Raw genomic sequence first — 14,086 nt, 5'->3', positions numbered from 1 at the left:
TTTCTATAACGCTGCTTAATTTCTATTTCAGGCGTCATCCCTTTCGCCTCAAGGTCACAGGTGCCTCCCTACTCCCTCCGCCAAGGTTGTGGTAAGGTTTCACTGCTGTATCATTGTACCCGTTCATCGTAGAGGACAGAGGGCACACAGCATCTGGTCATTGATCCACATCAAGCATGTAGCTCACCTGGCTTCAGTCCTCGAGTCCCTTCAGGTCCGTGGCATGTGTTGCTACTTCCTTTCCAAATACCCATCGAAACAGAGCTCCATTATAAATGCTGAACTTCCCAGCCTCCCTTTCAGCTAGATACAGCCATGGGACTAAGTTCTGTCTAGTGAGATATAAGTAGATGTACCACGTGTGACTTTAGGGACAGATCTTTCAAAAGGAGTTGCTTTGCGTGGGAGATGCACTGTTTCAACCTTCCTGCTGCCAAGAATGCAGATGTGATGGCTGGTGCTCTAGTAGCCATCTTGGAATATGAGGCAACCTTGAGACTAAAGTGAGGGTGGAAGAACAAAGAGATAAAAGTTCCTGATATCTTTGTGTCACCGGCACATCAGCTTTAGACTGCCTGCCTCTGAACTTCTGTGTGTTTGTTTAGACCACTTTGTGGACTGCTTAAACCACCATATTAGGAAACTGTGGTCTCTGTTACTTGCAGCCATATGCAATTCCAGTTTCAAAGTCTACTAGCTCTCTCTGAGCTGCTCTGCAAGCTCAGAAACCCAGGAATTTTTACAAGGCCCCCTTTTCTAAGTCTGGGGAAAAGCCCTCTGTGGTTAAATCCTATTCTCATTAATGGTTTTAGGATCTTGATGTGAAAAGGAGTTAAAAGAAATGAGTCTACTGCAAACCCTGCCTGAGGCAAGGAGCACAGAGTAACTCACTGCTCAAATGGGGGTGGTGGGCTAGAAATACCAGGAGACAAAGGGAAATAGTGCACATCTCAGAAGCATGACCCAACACACAATTATTGAATAGGTTTAGCAAACTGCCCCTGAGCTTCCCTCTGAAAACGTTAATATTTCCTTCTCTTCCAGAAAACCCTAGCAACAATTTCTGCAAGATAATAGTTCTACAAAAAGTTGTAAGTTTCCACCTAATAAACACTGCCAATTGAGAAATGTATAATACATGAAAGCAACCTTGAGGGCCATGAAATCAGATGGATTTGGAGTAATACCATAAGCCTTGTTGTGAAGAAAAATAGTCGTCAAGTTGATCTTTGAAGTAAATAATGAAAGCAAGCGAACGGTCTGAAAAAATTAAAATGGATTATCTTTCCCCAAAATGGGATGATTAAATATGCTAATACACACAGAATTCTGTTCTCTGCCCAAGGCCTATGTGCAAGATGATTTGCACTTTGTTTTAGAAAATCTGTGATTGTTTGGAAGTGTTTTAAATGATTAAGGAGCAGAGATGTGAAGGATAACAAATAAAACAACTAAAGTTTCATATTTTATTGTGAATTGGGCCTGACTTAAAAGTCATGCTGAGCTCCTAATCAAGAAACAGGGAGAGAGCTTGAAAATAATATTAATCATTGATATGGGAGTACTTAAGATTAGGAATTCTTCAAAGGTTTTCAGAAAATTTGCAACACTTTTTCAGATAACACTGGGAGGTTGGGTATTTTTATTTTTCTGCCCTTCAAGATCTTTTTAAAGAAATATTTAAAATAGACCCAGGGTCAAAATCATCTAATAGAAGGAATGCAGTTTTGAATTATTTCTTTATATACTGCTCCAGAAAACAACACCTAATACAAGTAAAATGTTTTTAAGTAACTAACAATGGCGTGGTAATTTCTTACCTGTGGCTTTCTTAAATGCCAGGTCACTGGATGCTATTACACTGGCATAAAGGTTTGCTTTGCCATTCATTATTTAAGTTCACAAATGAGTAGGCCTTTTTCATGAGACCCGATTGTCCATTCCTCTTAGTGGCTTAATTCTTAAATCAATAGTTAACAAAATCTACATTTTGCTTTTAGCACATTTCAGCTTTGTAGCAGCATTGAAAAACAAAAAAAAAGAGCATGAATAAAGTTTGAATCAATAATATAGAAACCTTCTCAAGAAGAAAGAAAACACATTACTAATTCCAAGGTAATATATGAAGTTCACATTGTTTCATCTGTCAGTCTCCCCTTTTTTCAATAATTCCCTCAGTTCAATGTCTAAGGCAGAAATTAGTTTTCAACACTTTTCAGGTGAGGACACTAAGACAAAGAGACTCGTGTGAAGTCACCAGTTCGCTTCCCGTGTGATAGAAGGAGGCACAGATCCATCTCCGCCAGGCTGCCAACACTGTGTTCTTTCCACTGCCCAAGGTAAGAAGCACCTTTGACTATTCCTCTTGTGCCTAGTTCAGAGATGCTCAAAATGGGATCAAGAGAAAGGGAGGAAGGGAGAGAGAAAAGAAGGAAAAGTTATTTCAGAGTCCAATTTCATTTCTACACTTCAGAAAGTGAAATGGAGATTTGACAACTATCTCATTAATTTGATCTGGGTAAACAGCTCCAATGGGACTTGGCTTAATACAGTTGTTCTCAAAATGTCATCCCCTGAGAACTTGCAAGAAATGCAAATTCTGGTTTCACTCCAGAGCTACTGACTCTGAAACTTGGGGGTGGGTTCCAGCAGTCTGAATGCTAACAAGCCCACCTGGTGATTCTAATGCACGCTCAAGTCTGAGAAACAGGCTTAGTAGTAAGCCAGCACTGCCTCTGGAAGCTGTCTGAACTTGGACAAGTCATTGAACCTCTCTGAGGCGTCATTTCCTGACCTGTTAGAATAAAGATAACGAGCACTCCTCATGACAGTCAACGGTATGAAAAACAAGGAAAGACTGAGAGACTGGCACAGACCAGGGGACACTGGGGAACATGATGACTACATGTGATGTGGCCCCTGGATGGAATCCTAAAACAAAAAGAGGACTGCTGCCAAGTGGATGTTTGTGTCCCCTCCAAAATTCATATGTTGAAACCTAGCACCCAAGGTGATGGTATAGGAGGTGGGCCTTGGGAGGTAATTAGGCCATGAAGGTGGAGCCCTCATAAATGGCATTAGTGCCCTTATAAAAGGGACCCCACAGAGCTTCCTTGCCCCTTCCTCCATGTGAAGACACAGCAAGAAGACAGCCATCTATGAACCAGGAAGCGGGGCCTCGTCAGGCACCCAGTCTGCCAGCACCTTGATCTTGGACCTCCCAGCCTCCAGAACTGTGAGAAATCGTGGCGCTTCAAAAACCCAGTCTTTGGTACTTTTGTTACAGTAGCCCAAGCGGACTAAGACAAGGACGTCAATGGGAAAACTGGTGAAATCCAAATAGAGTGTGGAACTTGGTTAATAATAACCTAACATGTCAGTTGCTTAGTTTTGACAAATGCATCCCGGTGACGTAAGAGACGGACAATGGGGAAAACTGGGTGAGGAGGACACTGAAAATCTCTGCACTGCCTTTGCAAGTTTTCTCTAAATCTCAAACTATTCCAAAATTAAGTTTATTTGAAAAACAGACATGTTACCTGGTTTTCACAGGGGTTGTGATGATTAAAGATACCACCATAAGTAAAGCGTTCTCTGCGCATATCAGACGCCGAATAAACAACGGCTCTGATTGAACTGGCTTCCCCACGGGCTGCAGGTATCTTTTTTCCTGCACCTTGGTGATTTTCAACAAGCATAGATGTAGGGAATACAGTGGGCACAGTAGCTTTTCATCTCACCCTGAGTTCTCTTCTCCCCCTCCTGCCAAGCCCTCTCCCAAGAACAGAGCAGCAGAAACCTTCCCCGGGGCCGCTTGGCGACTTTTGAGTAGCTTGGACCAAGATTTATTGTCAATAGCCCAGTAAGTAACAGCTGTTTGCATTCCTTATCCCTCCATTGCCTCTTGAATGTCAAGTCTCTCGGCTGAAAGAGCATCCTTCATTTGGCTTTGCTTGTATTAAGAATTATTTTTGCATGGCATTATCTCCTTAGCCACCCTCCTCCACTTCCCGCCTTACAAGTCGGAGACACATACCAAAGGCATGACAGATTAATTCTGAATATTACCTACTTTGAGGCAATTGATTTAGTGCACATTTGATTGCCCATAATCACTATTCCGGTAGAGCCTTTGCATTTTCCTTTCCTACTGTCCTTTGGCCTCGTTTTGTAAATACGTAGTAAGCAGATTTTAATTTGTCCCCTGTCACTTCCTTTTCGAAGCCTGGCTGGAGGAGATGCTACCCCAGCATCATTCTAAAGCCACTTTTTTCCCTTTTACAAGTGTCTTTTAGATTCTACCCTTGTTCCTCATTTGTAATCTTTCCCAGGTGGATTAGCTGAATAAATTCAGCACCCACAAGGTGCACATTTGTCACCAAAAGGTGACAGCAAACACACCATCACAGTGAAAAAGCAACGGTGGGTGGGAGAAAGGAGAGAAATGAGGGCATTTCTTTCCCTGTTAAAATAAGAACAAAGAGGCATCTGGAAAAAATCTGTGTCTGGGGTTTGCTGCAGAGACAGTGGACAATAACCACCTGATTTTTGTTTCTTCTGCAGTTTTGTTTTGTTTTTAATACATCTATTCTGACCATGCCACCATAAAGCAAAAATGTATGCCCAGGGTAAACAGTGATTTATCACTGGGCCACATTAAATATGATCTCCGGTATGTCTTTCCAGACATCTCCCCCTCCACCCCACCTCCATCTGCTGAAAAAATGCCAAAGCACTACCAAGGACTTCAGTGTAGAATGGCCCAGCGCCTGTGTGCTGATGTGTCTATCTACCCAGCATAAAGTTTCCAGCAAAGCTTACTGAAGAGCAACATTTCTGAACTAAGGATTTAGACTCAGGGGTGGATGATGTTGGCCAGTCCATTTAGGATGAAAAAGCAAGGGATTTACAAAGCAAGAGGTTCTCCTCTCAAGACCTTCCTGACACCTTCCTGCCAGAAACTCAGCTCCCTGCTGCTGAGACCACATCTCTCCTGTTGCTCCGACAACCGGCACAGATCTAGGCACTGAGTAGCATCTGTAATGACAGCCCACATGTACCGAGAGCCATTGCTCCAAGTGCTTGTCATATAGTAACTCATCAAGTTCTCCTGGTAACTATAAAGGATAGACATGATTATTATTCCCATTTTACAAACAAGAAAAATGAAACCCAGAGAGGTTAAGGACATCTCCCAGAAACACACTAGGGATGGCGGAGACAGGATTTAAATTCAGGCAATCTGTACACATCCTTCCTCAGAGAGCCTGCCCTGAGTTTTCAATTTGGGAGTCTCAAGCTATGGTAAAAAACTGAGCTGAGGGCAGAGAAGGTAAATTCCCCAGGATGCTGGAAAGAAAACAAATCGATTTCTATACAAAGCAAGCATCAGACAAGAAAGCAAAATAGAATCTTTTCTTAAAAAAAAAAACCAACTTTTTTTGTTCTTGTTTAATCAATAGAACAAGAGGAAAATTAAAGCTGTAACAAAAGTCCAGGCTGAGTACAGTGATTACAAGGAACAGATTTCTTTTTTTCTTTGGTATCAAACAAATTAGATTCCAACTTTGGCAAATTCAATAAATGTCATGACAGAAGGGAATGATATTCTGCATCTTCCCAAGCCCGTGTACCTTTCACATGCTGTTCCTTCTGTCAGGAATGCTATTCTTCCCTATGCATTTAATAAGCTTGCTTTTCCTAACGACCCAACTTAGATATGGCGTTTTCCCCAACTCTCTTCTCCGTGTTCCAAAAAATTCTGATTTCACCTTCTCTGTTGTACGCATTATGCTTCATAGTGCAGGGACTGCAAACTCAAATACCACTGGACCAGCACGAGAAAACAACATGGATGAGGCATGAGACAGTAGGGAGTGGTGTGGAGTGAGGAATTGGAGAAAAACTGCCCTCCTACAGAGAAGAGTCACCACTGAGCTCCATCCAACCGTTGCCATGCGTGAGTACTAGTCCTGTATTACCAAAGAGTCTGAGTTTTTTCAAAAGTAGCCAGTTGTGGTGGTTAATTTTATGTGTCAACTTGACTGGGCTAAGTGATGCCTAGATAGGTGGTAAAACATTGTTTCTGAGTGTTTCTGTGAGGGTGTTTCTGGAAGAGATTAGCATTTGACTCAGTAGACTGAGTAAAGAAGATTGCCCTCACCCATGTGGCCCAACCCAATGAGGCCCCAAATAGTACAGAAACGTAAAGGTAAGGAGAGTTGGCTCTCTCTGCTTGAGCTGGGACATCCATCTCTCCTGCCCTCAGACATTGCAGCTTCTGGGTCTGGAGCCTTCAGACTCAGACTGGGACATACACCATTGGCTCTCCTGGTTCTCTGGCCTTTGGGTTTGGACTAGAACTACACCACCAGCTTTCTTGGAGCTCTAGCTTGCAGACAGCAAGCAGACTGTGGGACTTAACCTCCCTAATCACGTGAGCCAATTCCTCATAGTAAATCTGTGCGTGTGTGTATATATATACATATATATGTATGTATATGTGTATATATATATATATATATACACATATATATATATATACTCTATTGGTTCTGTTTTTCTGGAGAACTCTGAAAAATACACCAGTCATCCAGATTTCTATGGGAAAATGCCTCAATGTTTGAATATTGGCACTTAATTTTTTTAATGTTTTAAATACGTTGTCTGCCAACAATAACCTCTCCCTACTGGTTACTTGCTTATGTGCGTGCCTCTAAAACTAAATATTAAAGCCCTTAGAGATTCAGTAGCAGTTAAGAGCATGGATTCATGTTGAAATCATGACATTGCCACTTGCCAGGCTGAGTAACCTTTAGAACATCACTTAACCTCTCTGTGCCTCAGTGTTCTCATCCTTCATAAACTTGGAGGGATAATAAAGCCCACACCCTAGGGCTGTTGTCAGAAGTCCATTAGCTAATATGAATGGAGTACTTAGAATACTGCTTTGCGCAGGGTAAATGCTCAATAAGCATCAGTCATCAACATCATCACAAACACCATCACCATCATCATCACCATCATCTTTGTATCTTCAGTACATAGCACAATGCCTTCATGTAACTGTTGTGTATTAGATGTTTATTAATTTAAGGTGTATTAATATTCCTATGATGGGCTGAAATTAAAATATTGAAATACTCAGGCACTTAGGAAACTCCAAACCTGATACCAGTCTTCAGGTCTCCCAGGCAGAGTGACTCTGTAGCCAGGTGTCTTTCCAGATAATTGAGTAGAAGCACATTTGTTCAACAAAGTTATCTCTAGAACTTGGACCTGTTACAACTCTCTCTTAATAAACCCGTAGGTAACAATTATAGAAAATTAACAAGCAGTGTGCCTAGCTAAAATACGTGCCTTCCCGACTCCCTTGCAGCTAAAGGCGGCTACGGGATACCTTTCTGACCAATGATATATAAGTGGACATCCCTGAGGAGGGTGCCCCTTCCCAGAGCAAAGATTCTCAAAGAGAAAGTGTTTCTTACCCTTCACCCTTCATCCTCCCTTTTTTCTGCCTGGAAAATAGAAATGCTACCTGGAAGTACAGCAACCATCTTGAGACCATGAGGACAAAAGCCATACACAAAAGGTCAGGAAAGAACACAGAAGGGTCTGGTTCTTGGATGATTTCCTGAAAGAGCTGGACACTTAGTTCTGCTATAATGCTTGTTTTGAACTTGTTCCATGTGATTGATATCATCGGGAACAATCTAAGCATAGTATGAATTTCACTTTTGCTGATATGCAATTCATCCATGAGAAATACCAGGTAATACTGCACCCAGATGAATTGAGTCACATACCCTCCCAATACCCATTTCCACAAGCGAACTTCAGGTCTTTTTCAAGATAAAGTGCCGTATTTATTGTACGTGTTTCTTAACCATTTAACAGGTATAAAAATATGCGGCTGTTTTTATTGAGTTTCTATCTTTTGTTAATGCATCCCTGGTGTTTTGAATGCTGTGCCCCAACCCCATTTTCCCCATAAGCTTGTGGTATCTGTGGTACAATTTTGCACAGCAGTGATTTTCAGCAGATATGTCCTATTATAGTAGAACTGACTGTCCCTTCTTTGGACTGCTTACCTCTGGGCTCCTTGTCACATGAAAAAAAAGTTATAGTGTTTAAGCAACTATCTGTTACATGCAGCCCAACACATTCCCAACTGATAACACTGATACATAAACCTAGAATAAGAACTTCGGAGGTTTGTCAAGGGTGACAAAAGATCTTCCTCAAGGTGCATTTGGAGCACCAAATCGCTCAGGCCAAAAAGTCAGCGTTTCTTCTGGTAAGTGTCCCTCCATCTTCACCCACCACCAACTCTGACCACATATGAATGGGAAACTACTGTGTTATGCTGGGAACTTATAAAATCTTTGTGAAAGCCTCTCTCTCCCTAAGTAAGACTTGACCCAAGGCGTTTCATGAGCCCCATGTTGGGAGATGTTGTGTCGGGGGATGTTGGAATTCTTTCCAAACTAGTGAGGGGTTCTCCCTGGATGATTCAGGAAGTGTGAAGCTTTCCTCACTTCTGACACTACTCTGCCACTGTAATGATCCCCTGCCCCCACTGCCACTGGTGCTAGTGACCTAAGAAATGCATCAAGGAAACGTCTAACGTGGGTTTTCATCTGAGACTCTATTTTCCAGTAGTACTTTGAAAAGGCTGCCTGTGCTGGGAGATTTACAGAGTGCTACCTGACCCCACTGCCCTCAAAACCATGACCTAAGGGCGGGATACAGTCCCAGCTCTCCTGACATATGGTCTGCCTCATCTTCCCAAGCCAGAGATGCCTCCCAGACGCCACTCATTATCAAGAAATTTATCTTTATTGCTTTTATTCCTGGTTCTTATTGGTAGGGGAAGATATATAGACATTTGGGGTTTTGTGAGAATGCTCATGAGCAGGTTTTAGACAAGTCTTCATGAACGATCCATGCAGACTATCTGAGTGAGCTTTCCAGCCCAGCTTTGAGTTCAATGTGTGGCCAAAATGTCCAAATTATGTAAATACCGTGTTTCCCCGAAAATAAGACCTAGCCGGACAATCAGCTCTAATGCATCTTTTGGAGCAAAAATTAATACAACACCCGGTCTTATTTTACTATAATACAAGACCAGGTCTTTATAATATAATACAAAATAATATAATATAATAATATATTATAATATAATACTGGTATAATATGTTATAATACAATGTAATAATAATATAATATCAGGTCTTATATTAATTTTTGCTCCAAAAGGTGCATTAGAGCTGATTGTCCGGCTAAGTCTTATTTTCGGGGAAACAGGGAAGACCAATCACTTTTATCCCCTCAACCCAGTGGTCTTTACCTTCATTTACAATGCAGTAGCTACAGTGGGCGACTGGGTCCTGGGAGCCATGCCAGAATTATGAAATCAAAGATTTTTGTGTCCTGCCCTTCTGCCTGCCCTGCCAGCATGTCCCTTCTCATTTTCAGCTCCCCTGCCTTCCCAACCTGCCCGTTAAACCAGGCAGGGGTGAAACGATGGCCGTGATTAGTTTTCTGTGCTGCTCCATTTGAAGAGGGCTATTCCTCAACAGGCAGAGAATGCCTCTGATGGTCAGGAAAGCCTGTCCAGCAGGGCAAGCCTCAGTGGTTTGAGAGACACCGGGGAGGCGGGATGGCAGGAAGGCGCATGGAGAGCTGACAAAGCTGTTGGTCTCAAGAGTCCTTGAGCAAATAAAGCCTGATTTAAAGTCTCTTGGAAGAAGATGGGGGAGGACAGCCAGCCGCCTCCTTCCTGAAGTGGCTCCAAGTGAGTGCACTGTTAGAGATGGAAGGTGAGGAGTTGATGATTTTTCTGTGAGGGATGGAGTGATGAAAAGAAGCCATTTCCTGTAGTCTCCTACCCCCAAAGGAAGTCTCTGATTTTGATATACACAGTTTCCTTGGGAGCAGAGTGACAGAAGCCTGGAGCTCAAGGGAGACTGTTGCCCCAGGAGCTGCCCCACTGCTAGTGTGCGCTGCCCTGAATCCCACTGACTGTTAGGGTTTTTTTATGCGAGCTGGGGATGGGGAGTAGGGAACATGCACACCCAATTCTAACTCATCTGTGAGCAGTTTTACATAGTGGCCATTTTATAAAGCCTGTTGATTTAATAAAAAATTATAACTGTTTTGGGAGGAGGATGACAAAAAACGTTTTAAGAGACCCAAATTCTCATCTATCATCATAGAAAATCAGTGATTAATATTTCAAAATGATAAATCCAAAAGTAGAATGGCCATCGTAGGCATATTGTTTAGAAATATGGAGGTGACGAGGGCATTTGAATAAGCAATAGACAACCTCAGCTCTATGATCTTTTAAGTCCGTCCGTTGACCTGTAGGTACAGGACAGAGCTTGTATTCACATGGCAGGGATGACCCTTCTTAAGAGTTGCAGCAAATACCCACATGAACTCGCCACTCTGTCTAGAACATCTGTGTTTCGTGCCCACAATTTTCCTTTACCCTGGAAATCACTTCCTCCATTTCTCCATCTGGTGAACCCTATTTAAATCCTTTCCCCAGGCAGAGTTAATCACTTCTTCCTTTGGTTCGCTCGAAATGGTGCTCACTCCTCAGTTGAATGTGTGACTGTAACAGAGTATCACCTACAGGATTGGCTGTGGGAGAAGCAAGCCCAGCCAATCAGAGCCAAGGAAGGCAGTTCCAACACATTTGCTGAGAATGCTGGGAAATAACCCCTTTCCATTAGCATTGCTAAAAGAGGAAAATAAGGGCTTAGATTTGCTGACAGTCATCTTGTCCCCAGTGGAAGAAACTTGACCGAGTGAGGCCAACAGGGAAAAAAGTGCCAAGAGATAGAGCGAGATGTATTTTGTTTTTTATTATAAAATAAAAATACACATAACATAAAATTTACCATTTTAAAGTGTGCAATTCAATGGCATTTAGTGCACCCACAATGTTGTGCCACCATCACTAGTTCCAGAATTATTTTTTGTCATCCCAAAGTGCTACCCATTTAGCAGTCACTCCTCCTCCCCATTCCTTCTGCCCCCTCCCCCCACTCTCCAGTCCCTGGTAATGGCTAATAAACTTTCTATCTCTACGAATTTGCATATTCAGATATTGCATATAAGTAGAATCATACATTATTTGTCCTTTTATGTCTGGCTTATTTGACTTAATGTTTTCAAAGATCATCCATGTTGTAGCATGTATCAGAACTTTCTTTTTATGGCCAAATAATATTCTATTGCATGGATATAACACATCTTGTTCATCCATTCATCTATTGATGGACACTTAGTCATTTCCACATTTTGACTATGAACATTGGTGTACAAGTATCTGTGTAAGTCCCTGTTTTCAATTTTGGGGCTAATGTACCTAGGAGTAGAAATTGTGCTTCATATGGTAATTCTATATTTTCTTTTTGAAGAATCACTAAACTGTTTTCCATAGTGCCTGTGCCATTTTCCATTCCTACCAGCAATGCATAAGGGCCCCAATTTCTACACATCCTCACAAATACTTGTTGTTGTTATTATTATTATTAATACCACCCCAGTGGGTGTGAAGTTACATTTCATTGTGGTTTTAATTTGCATTTCCCTACTGACTAATAACATTGAGCATCTTTTCATGTGCTTTTCAGCCATTTGTACATCTTCTCTGGAGAAATATCTATTCAAATCTCTTGCCCATTTTTTAATTGAGTTGTTTGGAGAGATACACTCCTAATGCCATCATTTGAGCCCTGTATCCAACCGTGTCTCACGTCTTGCCCTTAGCAGTTGCAGGAGCCAATGTATTGCCTTTTCTGATTCAGCCATGTTCAATATGTCTCTGTCACTCACAACCCAAAACTCCTGACAAATAGGTTAAGTCTGGGGCAACAAAGGGCAACAAACGTGGATTCAGTCTACCACTTAGGTCACTGCTGCCCCATCAAAGGAATTGCTCCTGCAGTTGCATTTATTTCTGCCAGGTCCTATTTTGTTTGTTTTTTTATCATTGACAACATTTTTTATTAGGGAGGTGTTTTTTTGGGGGGTGGGGGCAGTGAAAATGCTCTGTATGATATTATAATGATGAAATTTATGTGCTTATAATTTTGTCCAAATCCATAAAATGTACACCACCAAGAGTGAACCCTTAGGTAAACTATGGACTGTGGGTGATTGTGACGTGTCAGTGTAGGTTCATCCTTAATAAAAAATGTTCCACTCTGGTGAGTAATGTTGATAATGAGGGAGACTGTAAATATGGGGGTCAGGGGGTATATGAGAAATTTCTGTACCTTCCTCTCGATTTTGTTGTAAACCTAAAACTGTCCCACAAAAGTAAAGTCTTTAAGAAAAATTAGAGAGCTTTAACTCGAATTTGAAGAATGGCGATGAGCTGGGGAAGATCAGAAGCTGTCCCCTTAGGCGCTGTCTGCTCGCGAAAGTCCTGCCTTTTCCGTTTCACTCATGGGCCTTTCCTGCCCGGTCCCTACAGGCTTTGGAGTTTGTAACTCCTGATTTAAAAGATGTGTGAATTTAGCCAAGTCTCTTATCCTCCTTTTTTCTCAATGGTTAAAGTGAGAGTGATAATAATAAATACATGCTTTGAAGGTTGATATGTGGTTTAGGCACCAAGTAATAATAGTTGTTTTTGTTATTTTTTTAAATTATCATCATTATTGATGACTGCTGTTGTGATAGACAAATTCTTAGGGTGACTCCCCCATAATCCCTGCCTCCTGGTGTTCACACCCTTGTGTGTTCCTCTCCTGTAGGTGTAGACAGGACCTGCAACTTGCTTCCAACCAATAGAATCTGGCCAAGGTGACGGCTAGTCATGAATACATGACACAAACTTATAGCTCTTGATCTGCCGAAGTCTCTCTCTCCTTTGTTGGCTTTGAGGAAGCAAGCCAACACGGAGACGCTTCATGTCGAAAGGAATGCCTCTAGGAAATGAAGCCTAGTCCCAGAGCAGGGAACTGAATTCTTCCAACAACCTTGTGAACTTGGAAACAGATCCTTCCCCAGCTGAGCCTCAGATGAAAGTACAGCCCCAGCTTACACCTTGACTGGGGAGCCATGTGGAGGGACCCAGCTACACCACGTCCAGACTCCTGACCCAGGAAAACTGTGAGATAATAAATGTGAGTTGTTTTAAACTGCTAAGTTAATGGTAATATTGCTATGGAGCAAAATGTGACTAATTAAGTTCTCATGTACTAAGTATTAATACATTAAGTATTAAGTGACAATACATTAAGTATTAATGAACTAAGTATTAATACATTATTAAGTGATAATACATTAAGTATTAATGTAGTAAGTATTAATGTATATGAACTAGAAGGAAGAGTACAGAGTGATGGTCAGATAAGAAGGAAAAGAAAAATGACTTGTGGTAGAGTCCTGATAATTCCAGAACAGCAGTCAGTCACACAGACAAACGCCAGAAAATGCTTCATTTCCCCAGTTTCCAAGGCTGGTTTGCCTCCTTTCTGATTCCGCCCAAACAAACACTGCCTTTGACTGTCAAAGAGAAGTTTCATGCAAATGAAACATCCCACTGGAAAAGATGGATGATCCCAGGGTTGGAGGGCAAAGAAGAAATCTTATTCAGTGTATCCTAACCAAGGTGCTTATGAAACCAATATTTCAGGCCCCAACTTACAATAAAACGCCCACTTGGTAAAGTGCATCACTGGAGAAAGGAAAGAGAGAGAGTCCCAACCTCGCTGCTGCTGTACAGCCATATGTGAAGCCGTAAGTACAGAGATTAATGGCTCCTCGCAGCCATAAATATATTCTTTTCTCTTGGATGCGTCCTGGAGGACAGAAATCTGGTTATAATTGGATGTGTTGCAATATTGCTTTTCATTTACAATTACAGTACTGAGAAAATTAAAAGGAATAGCATAAGTTTGAGTGCAGGGGAGACTGAAAATGGTGCTTGTCAGTATGCCAGTGATGGCAGCTTTTCCTCCTCTCTCCCCCCTTCCTTTGCTTGGCACCTGCTCTGCAGGGGAACGGGTGCCTTGAGATGAGGCAGGCGCTGGGAGATGGCAACTATTGCCCTTTCTTTGGCTGA

Source organism: Rhinolophus sinicus, linkage group LG18 (genome assembly GCF_036562045.2).
Source record: "Rhinolophus sinicus isolate RSC01 linkage group LG18, ASM3656204v1, whole genome shotgun sequence".
NCBI classification, from domain to species: domain Eukaryota; kingdom Metazoa; phylum Chordata; class Mammalia; order Chiroptera; family Rhinolophidae; genus Rhinolophus; species Rhinolophus sinicus.
This window is presented reverse-complemented; position numbering follows the sequence as displayed.